The sequence below is a fragment of the Equus caballus genome, chromosome 25 (assembly GCF_041296265.1).
Source record: "Equus caballus isolate H_3958 breed thoroughbred chromosome 25, TB-T2T, whole genome shotgun sequence".
In the NCBI taxonomy this organism is placed as follows: Eukaryota; Metazoa; Chordata; class Mammalia; order Perissodactyla; family Equidae; genus Equus; species Equus caballus.
The window spans coordinates 19141598-19159292 of record NC_091708.1 but is presented as its reverse complement, the minus strand read 5'-3'; the positions used below and the strand labels follow the sequence as shown (position 1 = coordinate 19159292).

General features: G+C 35.5%; 1 protein-coding gene and 1 pseudogene across 1 annotated transcript in view; one reads left to right on the top strand and one right to left on the bottom strand.

Moving 5' to 3' along the window:
- Window positions 1-16313, top strand: part of LOC138920740 (phospholipid-transporting ATPase ABCA1-like) — a 74366-nt gene extending 58053 nt beyond the window's left edge. The window contains exon 10 of the mRNA XM_070250918.1: window positions 15571-16313. The gene's annotated coding sequence lies outside the window, so the exon portion shown is untranslated. The remainder of the gene's footprint in view (window positions 1-15570) is intronic.
- OR13D34P (olfactory receptor family 13 subfamily D member 34, pseudogene) lies at window positions 16066-17020 on the bottom strand (annotated as a pseudogene).

The window sequence follows — 17695 nt, the reverse complement described above, 5'->3', positions numbered from 1 at the left end:
TATGAGTAAAATAGAAGAAAGAGTTCCTTCTTTTGTCTAGGTTATAGTTTAATTTCTTTGGGTTGAACTTCAATCTCTTGGTTCTCATTAAAGTTCCATATCAGAATAGGTCCTGAGAAATGTTAATAATTAAGTAACTTAGTTGTTATGGACAGCAATGTTACTAGATATATAGGTGATTATCATGTGAATCAAAAGTTTCTTATCAAAAGTTTCTTCATGGCCTTATGGATATTGAATGTGAAATTGCAGAAAAGTGCTGTAGGAATAACTATGGTCCTTTTGCTAAGGTATATACAATGTGACATGCTGTAGAGAGAGTAGTTTCTGCAGAAATAGCTAAAAACAAGTGGAAGACTTTAGCAGAAAACATGTCATGTGAAAGAAGTTCATTGATGACTTTCTCCTCATTACTTTGAGTTTAAATGTGGTAAATCTTCTGATACTTTTCCTTTCTTCTCTCCCCCTTTCTTCCCATCCCTCAGGAATAATAATGAAATACTGATAACTATTCAGTATAGGCAATTAAGTTTCAAAGGGACCATTAAAATTTATTTTTCATTACTGCCTTGTTGAAGTTGTAAACTATCTATTAAAAAGTTTTTCTTTTTAAATAGGATAACGTTTTTTTCTAAAAGAAGTTTAAGGAAATTTATAATGACACTTTAAAAAATTCATTTGCTACTTCTTCCCTCAATTAGAGTCCATCTTTCATTGCACATTTAACTTTATGAATTTTTTTAATATTTGAAAAAAGTCTTATCTTTCAGGGAATCTTGTGAAGACTGCTTTAATAAAGAATAATCTCTTGGTAACATGAAAAAAACTCCTCCTCTCTTTGTCATTTTGTTTATTTTATAAATTTAGATATTTGAATCTTCTAATTAGTAAGTCATACAAACTGCGGTCTTGTTTCCTCAAAAGAAGGAAACAAACTAGCTGTTTCTTCAATGACACACTTATCTATGTTCATTTAAATGTCTTGAAGAGTTACCCAGTTATCTAACCATCCTGGTATTCCAACTATCTAATCATACTGGTATTTCAAAGCCTGAGTATTTATCACCACTTACTTATTTTTATATTCATAAGACATTTAGATTGTTTCCTATGTAGAGTATAACCTTTATAACATTTTTGTCAGAAATATTTGTAATCAGAAGTCAAGAATTCTTACTAGTATATTACAATTTAAGTTTCTTGAATCCTCTGGGATTATCTTGCCACTGAACAGTGTGGTAAAATCATTTTAGCTTCTAGTTTTGCAAGCGTAGTGTATCCTATATTTCCTCATTTATACATTAGTAAATATTTATGATCTGAATTTTTTCTATCAATGAGAGTGTCAAATGGTGTAACACAGAATTGGTATGTCAGTGTGAAATTGGAAACAGATTTTCAGCTTTGACTCCAATCAAGATATGACTCTTTTCAGCAATAGAATTATAATAATTATTACTTGGTCTATCACCAAAAGCAAAAAAAAAAAAGAATCCCCCAAAACCCCCAACAAACATGAATTATGATAGAGTACACCGACAGGAGTCCAAGCACTTCGATTTGAGGATGAAAAGAGCTTCATCACAAGAGAGAGATAGACAGAGAAATGAGAATGTTCTAAGAATTAAAGGAAGTTCAGTTTTGCTGGAACACAGGATGCAGAGCAGTGGGGAGGGGTAAAAGTTAGTGAAAGATGAGTCTGAAGAGTTATATAGGATCTAGATCTTGGGCAACTTTGCAGATCATTTTAAGAATTTTTTTACTGCTTTATTGAAGTATGATTGACATACAAAACGCTGTAGATATTTAATTTTTACAACTTGATGTGTTTTAGGATAAGTATATACCCATAAAACAGTCATCATCAATACCATAAATTTATCTGTAACCTCCAAAAGTTCCTCCTGTCCCCTTTGGTTTTTCTTTTTTATCCTTTTGTGGTAAAAAGCACTTAACATAAGATCTAATCCACTCAGCAAAACTTTAAGTATACAGTATTGGTAATCATAGGCCCTATGTCGTACAGTAGATATCCATAACTTGCTAATTTTGTATAACTGAAACTTTGTACTCTTTGACTGACACTTCCCTATTTCCTTCTCCCCCGAGTCCCTGGAAACCACCATTTTAGTCTCTAGTTCTAGGTGTTTGACTACTTTAGAGTCCACATATAAGGGAGCTCATACAGTATTTGTCTTTCTGTGTCCCGCTTATTTCACTTAGCATAATGCCCTCCAAGTCCCATCCATGTTTTCACAAATGGCAGGATTTTCTTCTTTTTAAAAGCTGAATAATACTCCATTGTATGTATATATCAGATTCTGTTTATTCCTTCATCTGTTGATAGATATTTAGGTTCTTTCCATTTGTTGGCTGTTGTAAATAATGCTGTAATGAACATGGGAATGCAGAAATCTCTTCAAGATCCAGGTTTCAATTCCTTTGGGTATATACTCAGAAGTAGGATTGCTGGATGAAATGGTAATTCCATTTTTTATTCTTTGAGGAACCTCTATATTGTTTTCCATAGTGGCTACACCAATTTACATTCCCACCCATAGTGTATAAGGGTTCCCTTTTCTCCACAACCTTGCCAAAACTTATCCTTTATTTATTTGATGATAGCTATCCTAATAAGTGTGTGGTGATATCTCATTGTTGCTTTGATTTGCAATTCCCTGATGGTTAAGGATGTTGAGCACTTTTTCATATACCTGTTGGCCATTTGTATGTCTTCTCTGGAGAAATGTTTCTTTGGTTTCTTTGCTCATTTTTAAATTGGATTATTTGATTTTTTGCTATTGAGTTGTAGGAGTTCCTTATATATTTTGGATATTAACCCATTATTATATATATATAGTCTGCATGTATTTTCTCCCATTCTTTAGGTTGCCATTTCACTTTGTTGTTTCCTTTGCTGCACAGAAGCTTTTTAGTTTAATGCAATCGCATATGTCTATTTTTGCTTTTGTTTCCTGTGCTTTTGGTGTTATATCCAAAAATTCATTGCCCAGCAGAATGCTAGAAGCTTTTTCCCTGTTTTCACCTGAGAGTTTTATTGTCTCAGGTTTTATATTTAAGTCTTTTAATCCATTTTGAATTGATGTTTGTGTGTAGTGTAAGATAAGCGTCCAATTTAATTCTTTTGCATGTAGATATCCAATTTCACCAACACCATTTACTTAAGAGACTATTTTTTCCCCACTGTGTATTCTTGGAATCCTCATTGAAGATTATTTGAAATTTATATATGTGGCTTTATGTCTGGTTCTCTATTTTGTTTCATTGATCTATGTCTGTTTTTATGCCAACACTATACTGTTTTGATTCCTGTAGATTTGTAATGTAATTTGAAATCAGGAAATGTGATGTCTCCAGCTTTGTTCTTTTTGCTCAAAATTACTTTGACTATTCAGGTTGTCTTTGGTTCCAAATGAATTTTAGGATCGTTTTTTCTATTTTTATAAAAAATACCGTTGGGATTTTGGTAGAGTTGTATTGAATCTGTAGATCACTTTGGAAAGTATGGACATTTTAACAATATTAATTCTTCTAACTGTGAACACAGGATCGACTTCTATTTATTTGTGCCTTTAAGAATTTTGTTCATCAATGTTTTACAGTTTTCAGTTTACAAGTCTTTCACCTCCTTGGTTAAGTTTATTCCTAAGTACTTTATTCTTTTTGATGCTATTGTAAATGGAATTGTTTTTTTAATTTCTTTTTTGGATAGGTTGTTTTTAATGTGTAGAAATACAACTGATTTTTGTATGTTGATTTTGTATCCTGAGACTTTGCTGAATTTGCTTATTAGTTCTAACAGTTTTTTTGGTGGAGTCTTTAGGGTTTTCTACATAGGAGATCATGTCATCTGCAAACAGTGATAGTTTTACTTCTTCCCTTCTGATTTGGATACATTCTTTTCTTTTTCTTGCTTAATTGCTCTAGCTAAGGCTTCTAGTACTATGTTGAATAGGAGAGGCAAGAATGGGCATCTTTGCCTTGTTTAGGATCTTAGAGGGAAATCTTTCAGCTTTTCACCATTGAATATAATGTTAGCTGTGGGCTTTTCAGTAATGGTCTTTATTGTATCGAGGAGAGTTTTTATTGTGAAACAATGTTGAATTCTATTAAATGCTTTTTCTGCATTTATTGAGATAATCATGTGATTTTTATACTTAATTCTGTTAAAGTGATGTATTACATTGGTTGATTTGTGTATGTTGAACCACCCTTGCCTCCCAGGGCTAAATCCCACTTGGTCATGGGGAATTTATCCTTTTAATGTGCTGTTGTATTCAGTTTGACCATATTTTGTTGAGTATTTTTGCATGCATGTTTATTAAGGATATTGGCCTGTAGTCTTGTTTTCTTGTGCTGTTTTTTTCTAGCTTTGGTATCAGAGCAATGCTGACATCATAGAATGAGTTGGGAAGTGTTCTGCATCTATTGTTTGGAAGAGTTTAAGACAAATTTGATATTAATTCTTCTTCAGATATTTGGTGGAATTTGCCCATGAGGTCATCCGGCTTTTGTTGGTTTTTTTTTTTTTTTTTATTCCTTCAGCCTCCTTATTTGTTATTGGTCTGTTCAGGCTTTCTATTTCTTATCGATTCAGTCTTGATAGGATGTATCTTTCTAGGAATTTCTCCATTTCTTGAAGGTCGTCCAATTTGTTGGTGTATAATCCTTCATAATAGTCCTTTATGATCTTTTTTATTTCTGTGGCATCAGTTGCATTGTCTCCTCTTTCAGTTTTTATTTTATTTATTTGAATCTTCTCTCTTTTTTCTTAGTTTAGCTAAGTTTTTTTAAATTTTATTTACCTTTTCAAAAAACCAATTCTTAGTTTCATCAATTTTTAAAATTGTTTTTCTACTCTCTGTTTGATGTATTTCTGCTCTATCTTTATTTTTTCCTTCCTTCTGCTAAGTTTGTGTCTAGTTTGTTCTTTTTCTAGTTATTTGTGGTGTAAATTTAGGTTATTTGAGAACTTTTTCTTTTTCAGGGCTGGTGTTGATCACTATAAACATCCCTTGTAGCAGTGCTTTTGTTGCACCCCATAAGTTTTGATATGCTGTGTTTTTTTTTGTCTTAGATATTTTCTAATTTTCTTTTTGATTTCTTCTTTGATTCAATAGTTGTTTAAGAAGGTGTTGTTTCCCTATATTTTTGAGTTTTCCCATTTTCTTTCTTTATTTCTAGTTTCATTCCATTATGATCAGAAAAGATACTTAGAATGATTTCAGTCTTCTTAAGTTTTTTAAGACTTGTTTCGTGACCTAGCATGTGATCTATCCTGGAGAATGTTTCATGTGCACATGAGAAGAATGAATATTCTGCTGCTGTTGAATGGAATGTTCTGCATGTTTGTTGGGTTCATTTGGTGTGTAGATTTTTCAAGTCTGTTTCCTTTTTGATTTTGAGTCTGGATTATCTATCCATTATAGAGAGTGGGGTATGGAGGTCTCCTACTATTATTGTATTGCTGTTTATTTCTCCCTTTAGATTTGTCAATGTTTGCTTTATATGTTTAGATGTTTTGATGTAGGGTGCATATATATTTATAATTGTTATATCTTCCTGATGAATTGATGCTTTTATCATTATATAATGATTTTCTTTGTCTTGTGATAGTTTTTGACTTAAAGTCTATTTTGTCTGATATAAATATAGCTACAGTGATGCATTGCTTAATGACAGGGATAAGTTCTGAGAAATTCATTGTTAGGTAGTTTTGTTGCTGTGCAAACATCATGGAGTATACTTACACAAACCTAGATGACACAGGCTACTACACACCTAGGCTATCTTATATAGATAGCCTATTGCTCCTAGGCTACAAACCTGTACAGCATGTTACTATATCAAATACTGTAGGCATTGTAACACAATGGTAAATATTTGTGTATCTAAACATAGAAAAGGTACAGTAAAAATATGGAATAAAAGATAAAAAATGATACACCTATATAGGGCACTTACTATGAATTGAGCTTGTAGGACTGGGGGTTGCTCTGGGTAAGTCAGTGAGTGAGTGGTGAATGAATATGAAGGCCGAGGACATCACTGTACACTACTGTAGACTTTATAAACACTATAATTAGGCTACACTAAATTTATGAAAAATATGTTTATTTCTTCAATTAACCTTAGCTTGCTGTAACTTTTTTACTTTATAAAATTTTAATTTTTTTCTTTTTGACTCTTTAGTAATAACATTTAGCTTGACACACACATACGTTGCACAGCTGTATAAAAATATTTTTTCTTTATATCCTTATTCTGTAAGTCTTTTAGTATTTTAAAACTTTAAAATTTTTATTTTACTTTTTAAACGTTTTTGTTAAAAGCTAAGACAGAAGCATACACATTAGCTTAGGCCAACACAGGATCAGGATCATTAATATCACTGTCTTCCACCTCAACATGTCCCACCTAAGATTTTCAGGAGCAAAAACATGCATGGAGCTGTCATCTCCTATGATAACAATGCCTTCTTTGGGAATACCTCTTATAGGACTTGCCTGAGGTTCTTCTGGAGGAGGTGTCACTCTTCAGAAATATATCTATGATGGTTTGCTTACTTTGTTTTACATCACAGATTTGTAAACAGATAATGCATCATGACAATTCTTCCCTGTTATTAATGAAAACCTTTCAGTCTTGGGATCCATGTTTTCAACTCTTTAAGGGGCTTTTTGAGGTCTGAAAAAGCTTCAGTTAAACCCTTCACTGTGAATTTTCTTGGGAGGGTCTTCTTCGTTTTCTTCTCCTGCAATTTCCTTTTCTCTTGCCTCTTCTTCCACTATGTGATGTTACAATGGCTACAACATCAGTAGATGATAGGAATTTTTCAGCTCTATTATAATCTTATGGAACCATCATCACATATGCAACCCATCACTGACTGAAATGTCATTATGTGGCTCTCTCTGTTGGTTACCATTTGCATGGAATGTCTTTCTTCACACCTTCATTTTCAGCCTATGTGTGTCCTTAAATCTAAAATGAATCTCTTGGTTGTGTGGGAAGATGGCAGTGTAGGAGGACTCTGAACTCACCTCCTCCCATGGACACAACAAATTTACAACTACCCTTGGAACAATTATCCTGCCCAGAGAGAGAACTGAAAACTGGATAAAAAGGACCCTCACAGCAAGGGACAGTTCTGACTGAGGTTGAAGAGGCATAAATTCCTTTCTGGAGGGGAAAAAGCCACATTCTAGCTGTGGTGCTTCATGGCTGGGAGTAGTATTAAGGTAAGAAGCTTTCCCAGGAGGAGTAGGAGTTCTGAGTGGGAGAGCTTTGCCATAATTAGCAGCTTGTGAACTCAATGCAACCGAGATGAGTGTCATAATATCTGGCTTTTCTGGCTGTTAACAATGGGAGATACTCACAGAAAAGCTATTGAACATAAGGGAAAGAAAAGCCTGCTCTTAAAGGGCTCATGCACAAATTCACCTGTTTTGGAAAGCAACTGAGAATCACCAGAAAGAAAGGTGCACAGTCCTTTGGTGAAAAGATACTCACTTGATAGCTCTGGGCACATCTCAGCAAGAGGTGAGACCTCCCCAGGCTGGGACCACCTCCCTAGGCACTGAGACATTGGTGGCAGCAAATATTGTGACCTAGTACAGGCGGGCTGACACAGACGCTGGCAGATGCCATTGGAGTACTTCCCCTGGCCTGTTAGTGCAGGGGTCTGCTGCACCCACTAGAGCACCAATTTAACCCAGCTCTGCCAGGCCAGTCAGCCCACCCAGGGACTGGTCCCCTCCCGACAGCAACCCAAGGGTTACCTCTGGGCCTGCATAGGTGGGGTGGGTGGGACCTCTGCAGAATGACACATCCTAACTCATTTTATGAGGCCAACATTACTCTGATACCAAAACCCGACAAGGACAACACAAAAAAGGAAAATTACAGACCAATATCACTGATGAATATCAGTGCAAACATCTCCGACAAAATACTAGCAAATCAAATACAACAATATATTAAGAAATCATACACCATGGTTAGAGGGATTTATTCCAGGGATGCAGGGATGGTTCAACGTCTGCAAATCAATCAATGTGATACACCAAATTATTAAAACGAAGAATAAAAATTACATGATCCTCTCAATAGATGCAGAGAAAGCATTTGGCAAGATACACCATCCATTTATGATAAAGATTCTGAATAAAATGAGTATAGAAGGAAAGTACTTCAACATAATAAAGACCATATATAAAATACCTGTAGCTAATATCAATCTCAGTGGAGAAAAACTGAAAGCTATCCCTCTAAGAACAGGAACCAGACAAAGATGCCCACCTTTACTACTCTTATTTAACATAGTATTGGAAGTCCTAGCCAGACCAATCAGGCAAGAAAAAGAAAAGAAAGGGATCCAAATTGGGAAAGAAGATGTGAAACTGTCACTATTTGCAGATGATGTGATTTGATATATAGAAGACCCTAAAGAATTCATGAGAGAACTTTTAGAAATAATAAATATGGTAAAGTTGTAGGATACAAAATCAACATACAACAATCAGTTGCATTTCTATACACTAGCAATGAAGCAGCAGAAAGATAAATTAAGAATATAATCCCATTTACAAGTGCAACAAAAAGAATAAAATACCTAGGAATAAATTTAACAAAAGAGATGAAAGACCTGCACACTGAAAACTATAAAACGTTGTTGAAAGAAATTGAAGAAGACACAAAGAAATGGAAAGATATTCCTTGCTCTTGGATCAGAAGAATTAACAGGTAAAATGTCCATACTTCCTAAAGCAATCTACAGGTTCACTGTAATGCCTATCAAAGTTTCAACAACATTTTTCACAGAAAGAGGACAAAGAATCCTAAAGTCTATATGGAACAACAAAAGACCCCAAATAGCTAAAGCAGTTCTGAGAAAAAAGAACAAAGCTAGAGGTATCACATTCTCTGATTTCAAAATACACTACAAAGCTATAGTAATCAAAACAGCATAATACTGACACAAAAACAGACACACGGATCAATGGAGCCCAGAAAAAAACCCACACATCTATGGACTGCTAATTTTCAACAAGTGAGCCAAGAACGTACAATGGATAAATGAAGGTCTTTTCAATAAATGGTGTTGGGAAAAATGGACAGCTATAAGCAAGGGAATTAAAGTAGACCATTATATTACACCATACACAAAAATTAACTAAAAGTGGATTAAAGACTTGAATATAAGACCTAAAACCATAAAACTTCTAGAAGAAAACATAGGCAGTATACTCTTCAACATCTATCTTAGCAGCATACTTTCAAGTACCACGTCTGACCAGGCAAGGGAAAGAATTAAAAAATAAACAAATGAGGCTACATCAAACTAAAAATCTTCTGCACAGCAAAGGAAACCATCAACAAAATGAAAAGACAACCTAACAATTGGGAGAAGATATTTGCAAACCATGTATCTGATAAGGGGTTAATATCCAAAATATATAAAGAACTCATACATCTCAACAACAAAGAAACTAACAACCCAATTAGAAAATAGGGAAAAAATCTGAACAGACATTTCTCCAAAGAAGTTATACAGCTGGCCAACAGGCACATGAAAAGATGTTCAACATCACTAATTATCAGGGAAATGCAAATCAAAACAACAAGATATATCACCGCATGCCTGTCAGAATGGCAGTAATTAACAAGACAAGAAATTACAGGTGTTGGAGAGGATGTGGAGAAAAGGCAACTCTCATATAGTTCTGGTGAGAATGCAAACTGGTGGAGCCATTATGGAAAACAGTATGGAGATTCCTCAAAAAATTAAGAATAAAACTACCATATAATCCAGCTATTCCACTGCTGGGTATTTGTCCAAAGCACATGAAAACACGAATGGATAAAGATACATACACCCCTATCTTCACTGACGTGTTATTCACAATAGCCAAGACTGGTAAACAACAGAAGTGTCCATCAAGGGATGAATGGATAAAGAAGATGTGGTATATATACACAATGGAATACTGCCAAGCCATAAAAATGATGAAATCTTGCCATTTGTGACAACATGGATGGACTTTGAGGGTATTATGCTAAGTAACATTTCAGAAGGAGAAAATCAGATACCATATGATCTCACTCATAAATGGAAGATGAAAACAACAACAAACAAACACATAGATACAGAGATTAGATTGGTGGTTACCAGAGGGGAAGGAGGGAGAGAGGTGGGCAAAAGAGGTGACTAGGAACATGTGTATGGTGATGGATGGTAGTCTTTGGGTGGTGAACATGATGTAATCTACACAGAAACCAAAATATAATGATGTACACCTGAAATTTATGTAATATTAGAAACCAATGTTACCTCAATAAAAAAAATTAAGGACAAAAGAAAAATGTATCTCTTGTAGATGGCCTATAGTTGGATCTTGTCTTTTACTCCATTTAGCCACTATATGTCTTATGATTGGAGAGTTTAGTCCACTTACATTTAAGTAATTATTGATAGATAAGCAGTTACTATTGTCAATTTGTTCAGTGTTTCTGTCTGTTTGTATCTCTCCTGTTTCTCTCTTCTCTTTTCTTTGTGGTTTCATGATTTTTTTGCAGTGGTATTCTTTGATTCTTTTCTCTTTATCTTTTCTGTATCTATTGTACTTTTTTTGTGGTTATAGGATTTGTTTCAACTTTTTTTAGTTATAGTGGTGCATTGTAATCTGATAAAAACAACACAATTTCACATGCAAAAATTTTACACTTTACCCCTCCTCCCTTTATGTAATTATTGTTATATTTTACTTCTTTTTATATAGGCATACCTCAGAGATATTGCTGGTTTGGTTTCAGACCACTGAAATAAAGCAAATATTGCAATAAAGCAAGTCACATGATTTTTTTTGTTTCCCAGTGCATATAAAAGTTATATTTACACTATACTATAGTCTATTAAGTTTGCCATAGCATTATGTCTAAAAAATGTAAATACCTTCATTAAGTTATTGCTAAAAAATGCTAGCCATCATCTGAGCCATTAGCAAGTCATAATCTTTTTACTGGTATAAGGTCTTGTAAAAAATGCAATATCCATGAAGCACAATAAAGTGAAGTGCAATGAAATGAGGTATGCCTGTATTGTATTTCTATTAACAAATTTCTGTGGTTATAGTTATTCTTAGTACTTTGTCTTTTAATTTATATGCTAGTATTAAGAGTGATGTACATGCCATCGTTACAGTATACAGTATTCTGTGTTTGTATTTATATTTATCTTTAGCAGTGAGAGTTATATTTCATATTCTTTCATGTCGTTGTTTAGCATCTTGTAGTTTCAACTTGAAAAACTCCTTTAGTACTTCTTGCAAAGCAGGTCAAGTGGTGATGAACTCAAGTTTTTATTTGTCTGGGAAAGTCTTTATCTTTTCTTTATTCTTAAAGGATATTGGCTGGGGAAGGCACATTTGGTTGGCAGTTTTCTTCTTTTAGTAGTTTTAATATATCATCCTACTCTCCTGGCCTGCAAGACTTCTGCTGAAAAATCTGATGCTGTTCTTATGGGGAATCACTTGTATGTGACAAGTTGCTTTTCTCTTGCTGCTTTCAGAGTACGCCCTTTGTCTTAGACTTTTGACATTTAACAATAATATGTCTTGGTTTAGACCTCTTTGGGAACAAACTATTTGGAGATTTTTGAGTTTCATAAATGTGGATGTTCATTTTCCTTCCTGATTTGGGATGTTTTCAGCCATTATTTCTATGAAAAGCTTTCTGTTCCTTTCTCTTTCTCTTCTCTTTTTGGGACTCCAATACTGCATATATGCATTCTTTGGATGATATCCCATAAGTTACATAGGATTTCTTTACCCTTTTTCCATTATTTTTTACTTTTTGTTTCTTTAACTGGATAATTTCACATGACTTTTCTTTGAGTTTGCTGATGTTTTTCTTCTACTTGATTGAATCTGCCATAGAAGTTCTCTATTGAATTCTTCATTTCAGTCATTGTATTCTTCAGCTCTGGGATTTTTGTTTGGTTCTTTTTTTGTGGTTTCTATTTCTTTATTGAATTTCTCATTTTGTTCCTGTATTTTTTTCCCTGATTTCACTTTGTTGTGTATCTGTGTTCTCTTGTAGCTCATTGAGCTTCTTTAAAATTCTTTGTCAAAGAATTCATGGATCTCCATTTGTTTAGGGTTGGTTACTGAAGCTTGATTACTTTCTTTGGATGTGTCATTTTTGCCTGATTCTTCATTATCCTTGTGGCCTTGTGTTGGTGTCTGAGCATTTGAAGGAGCAGTCACCTCTTCCAGGCTTTACAGACTGGTTTTAGTAGGTATTGACCTTCCACTGCTGGATCCCCAGACAGACAGGACTGCCTACATGATTGTGGTGAAGAAGGGTTGGAGTTGGGTCACAGGGCTGCTTCTGTGTCTGCAGATGGGTCCGTGGTTGACGGGCCTGTTACCGGGGGTATGGGGGGGGGGGTGACTCATGGTGGGTCTCTGGTCAGATGAGACTGCTTCTGGGACCATGGTCAAGTGGGGCTGGCGCTTAATCATGGGGCTGCTTCCAGCTCTGCAGTCAGAACCGTGGTTTGTGCAGCCTATTACTGGGGGTGATTCAGGTGTGGTTCCTGCCAGGTTGGCAAAAGGGCAGGACTAATGGCAGGACCAAGTACAGTCAGGGCTGGAGCCAAGTCCACAGTGGGACAGGGCTGCTCCGGTGCCTGCAGCCAGGTACACAGTCAGTGGGCCTTCTACTGGAGTGTTAACCTGCTTTCTCAAACAACTTTCCTCAGTCTTAGGCTCCACTGGTGTGTCTCAGCCTCCTAACTGGATCCTGAAGCTCCCACAAAGACACTTTTGTCTGTGGTTGATTGCCAAATCCATGTTTCTGTGGGATAACTAGGGATGGAGACCTCCTATTCTGCCACCTTGCTGATGTCACTTTTTCATTTTAAGAATTTTGAAAATCATCACAAGAGCAGGGAGAACTCTTGAAGAAGAAACATTTTATAATGGGAAAATAGCAGGAAGACAATATGATATAAGTTAGCATGATGAGTGAAAGAAATGTGTTTTACTTGTTACATTTAGATGAGATAACACTGTAAAACACCCAGTAGAGAAAACTTGGATGTGGCTATAGATTTGGATTTATCAGTTTATTGGTGATTCATTGAAACAATGAGAATGGATGAGTTTGCCGTAGGAGATAATACCAGAATTTTAGGTAGCAACCATTTTGTTGAGGAACATTAATATCAGGTCAATGTGTTTGAATTTTAGTTGGAAAAGCAAAGTAAGGTTTTGAATAGTCAGTGATGAGGAAGACCATGAATTAGGAAAATTAATCTGGAAGGTAGACAGACTGTAAAGAATTAGGAAAAATTCAGAAACTGTGAAAATTCTTCAAGCATTATTATAATAGCCAACTGAAAGATTGTAACATCTAGAATCAGGATAGTAGCAGAGAACAAAAGGAACGAGATGGCCTTTAGAATAAAACAGATCTGTATTCAAATCCCATCTCAGACACTAATGTTCAATTATTTACCATTACCTAGAAAAGTGTAGGCGTTCGTATATTTGTTGAGTGAATAAATAAATTGAACTATCTCTGTTAATTCTAAGAACTAATAGCCTATTCTAAAGTGTAAACTCTAATTCTAATTCTAGTTCTAAAAATAAACTCAAGTGATGTTGTCCCAAAGAATACAACTAAGAATAAAAAGTAGAAAATATAGAAGAAAGAACAGATATTAGCTTCATATAAGAAGATGTTTCTAACAGTTACATCAGGATTCCCTTAGGAGATGGTGAGCTCCCTATTACTAGAGATGTGCAAGAAAGGATGGATAACAGCCCATCATTGATGTTTTAGAGGATATTCAAGCATCAAGTGTTGAATTAGATGCTTTTCATTCTGTGAGATTTGATTGCTGTAGTAACTGATCTTGAACATTACTTAGTGGGTTAGAAACTTCTTTCCCTTGGAGGAGGATAGGATACATGATATCTGATGTTGGTATCCAGTAACTAGTGATACCCTATGAATAATTGGAGTCAAGGTAATTTTTGATGACAATGAGGAGACAGCAAGCTTTGGTTGATAATATGTCTTGGATGTTTGCCTGAAGAGATTTTCTTTCACCATGAAATCCTTCATTTCATGCAAGTATCTTTTTATTACTACGTGATTGTTATTGTTCAAGTGAATCACATATATGTGTGACAAGGTGCTGGACTCCAATACTTCTAGTCACTGGTTTGATAATGAGGGCACCTAGTTTTTAGAAACTGCCTGAACTTCTTTTCTGTAGTTATAAAAGTAGAAACTGCCGTCTGTTTTTGGCATAGACTCACTCTTTCTTTTCAGAAGGACCACAATGAGAAGTGCTTTTAGTTATGTATCCACATGTTTTTATTGGGTTAAGCCTAATGCTTGTAGAAGAAGGAAATGAATAGGCCTCAGTACAAGGTGGCTGGCCTAAGAGCTAAAGAGGGAAATGGCTTTAAGAGGCTCCTGTGAGGAAGCATGGCTAGTGGATTCTAGGAACAGTGATATTCAGTATTAAAGTCTTCTTTTAACTGCATCACTTAATTTTATTCTCAAGCTAAGTAGTCTGTTCAACATGACAGCCTCTTGAATGTGTATGTGTTCATAAGGGTACTTGCATATACTCTTTGGGGGGCAAAATGGACTGTAGAGAGCTTAAATACAGTGGAGAATAGATGTAAGATTATCAGAGAAAAATGATGGAGGAGCACAGTAGAGCACTCTGGAGAAAAAATGACCAAGAACTAGGAAAATATACTCAGCAACATTTGCAAGGGGTATAAACTGTGCATTCATGCAAGATAAAGATTATATTATTGTACTTTGGCTACTAAAAGAAGAGGTGATTCCTGAATGCTGGAGAATTTGGAGCTACTGGTTATTCTTAAAAATGACAAGTTTCTGAGACAGAGAGAGAGAACGAGAGAGCAAGAGTGAGAAAGAGACAGAAACAGAGAATTACAAAGTGACAGAGGGAGGGGAAGACACATCCAGATAGCATTAGGAGGAATTAGGAAAAAGGAATATACAGAGGAAAACTTAGAGCTGGGAGCTAGTGAAGAAGAGGTACAGGGTGAGATAAAGTAAAAGAATGCATTAATTGGGATTTATATGGTTGTAAGCAATGGAAATCAACTCAGATTATTTTTTAAAGGAGCTTTATTGGCTCAAATAATTTAAAAGTCCAAGCATGAATATTTTTAGACCCAGCTTTGTCTAGGAGTTGACATCAAGCACATTCTAATTCCTTCCCTCAACTCTACTTTCCTCTTTGGTGATTTTTTGTTCAGTCTGTCTCTACCCACTTATTGATGAAGGTAGACAGGAGAATATCCAAGAATATGTTCCACCAGTCTAGAAACTTGAAAAAAGAGTGACTCTTTTGATATTAGAACAACATTTTGACAATTAAGTCTGACTAACATGGCTTAGGGCACATGTTACCCTGAATGAATCACTCTGGCCTAGTGGGATGTTCATTTTTCATTGACCTAATCTGTGTTTCATGCTTATCATTCCATCCAGAGAGTGTGGTCAGTCCTATCGAGGAAAATATCGACTGAGACCAGGAGACAATTGGTGCCTTAAAATGAAAAGATTTATTCTTTTACCAGATGAGGGGATGCTGGACAGCCAAAATCAATATATATATACATACACCTCAAGGAGGCTGAGAAAGAAGATAAGAAAGAGAAGAAAGAGAAAGGTAGAAGAAGAGAAGAGCGAAGAAGAGAGAGAGAGAGATACAGAGAGACAGAGATGAAGAGAGAGAGATAATCATCATGAGCAGCATGCATCATGCTATGGGACCAAGAGGCATAACTGCATATAACTAGAGAGACTGCTGGAAAGATATTATGTGAAAAGGTTTACACGTACATTCTCGGTTGTAAAAATGAGAATTCTGCATTTGGCTTTACCAACACAATGCTCTCACTGTACTGAGTTCTGCAACTTCATCTGTGAATACCAAAAATATATCTTTCCCCAATTTTAGGTTATCACATGTCTTAAGCACTTTTATATTTTCCATGAGTGTAAGTGTCTACTCAAGTTCTTCTTCACAGCCTCTTTCACTTCCTTATTCCTCAGGCTATAGATGATAGTGTTCAACATCTGGGTTATCACTCCATAAAACAGCCCAATGATCTCATCAGATGTCTTTGTGTCCTTTGACTTGGACTCCTTTGACTTGGACTTCATGTACCTAAAAAAAGCTGAACTATAGAATAAAATTACTACAGCATGGTAGGCTGAACAAGTTTAAATGGCTTTCTTTCTCCCTTCAGTGGAGTTATGTCTCAAGATGGTAGAGAGAATGAAAATATAGGAAATAAAAATTAACAGTAGGGGAATCACTAAGAAAACAATACTTGCCACTGTTATGATAAGCACAATGATGGTGATATCTGAACAGATGAGTTTCATAAGAGCCAGTAACTCACAGGTAAGATGGTCTATGGCATTATTCCCACAGAAAGGCAACACTATTGTCAGGATTGTTTACACTAAGGAGTTCAGACAGCTTATGATCCAGGACTATGTAGCCATGTGCACATATAGCACCCTGATCATGATGATGGGGTACCTCACTGGGTTGCAGATGGCCACGTGCTGATCATAGGCCATCACAGCCAGGAGGACACACTCATTGGGAGCCCAACCCGAGGGAGATAACTATCTGCAGAGCACAGCCAATGAAGGAGATGGATTCTCTTCCTGACCTAAATATGATGAGCACTGGGGGAATGAACAATGGAGTGTAACAGATGTCCAAGAATGAGAGATTCCCAAGAAAGAAGTACATGGGTGTGTGGAGGCAAGAATTGAGGATGCTGATAATAATGAGGAGACTGTTTCCCAGGAGGATTATCAGGTACATGATGAGGCAGAGCATGAACAGAGGACGCTGGAGCTCTGGGTATTGGGAAAGGCCCACCAAAAGGAATTCGGTCACAGCAGAGTAATTCTGCATCTCCATGTGTCCCAGTCACCTGCAGAGTTCAGATAATGATGTGCATCAGGGAAATTTAAATTTATAATTTAGTTAAAAAAATAACTGTAACTTGCACTATTTTGTTTGATATTTAGAACATCTCTGGGAATCAGGAAAGGCATAGATATAATTTTAATTTTATTGATGATGAAACTGAAGCACTGAGAGATTTAGTGCTTTATGGGGTCATGCAGCAGCAGAGGTAAAGCTACCAATAACCCCAAGAATTGTGCTGTGAGGTGTCAGGCCTCTGGTAAAATAATAGGGACAACATAATTCTAAATGGAGATATAGAGCAATCTAATTATTAGTGGATATTCTGAAGTAAAAGTTTTTTTAAATGAAGTGGATTCTATTTGAAAATAATACAATATGCAATCAGTACCATACCATTTAGCTTGTGTGTAACTTTGGATAAGATACTTCACTTTCTGAGCCTCAGTTGGTTCACGGTAAAATGTGGGAAAGAAAGAACTCTGGCAATTTGTTTTATTAAGTTACATAAAATATGTGAAGTGCCTGTTATAACACGATTAACATTGTATCTATAATTCTAATGTTTTTATAATTATACTTTTGATTTTAATTATTAGGTTTCGTGACTGGCTCGGAAAGAAAAATTTATGTAGGGTGTTTACGGTGATGGTATTAACT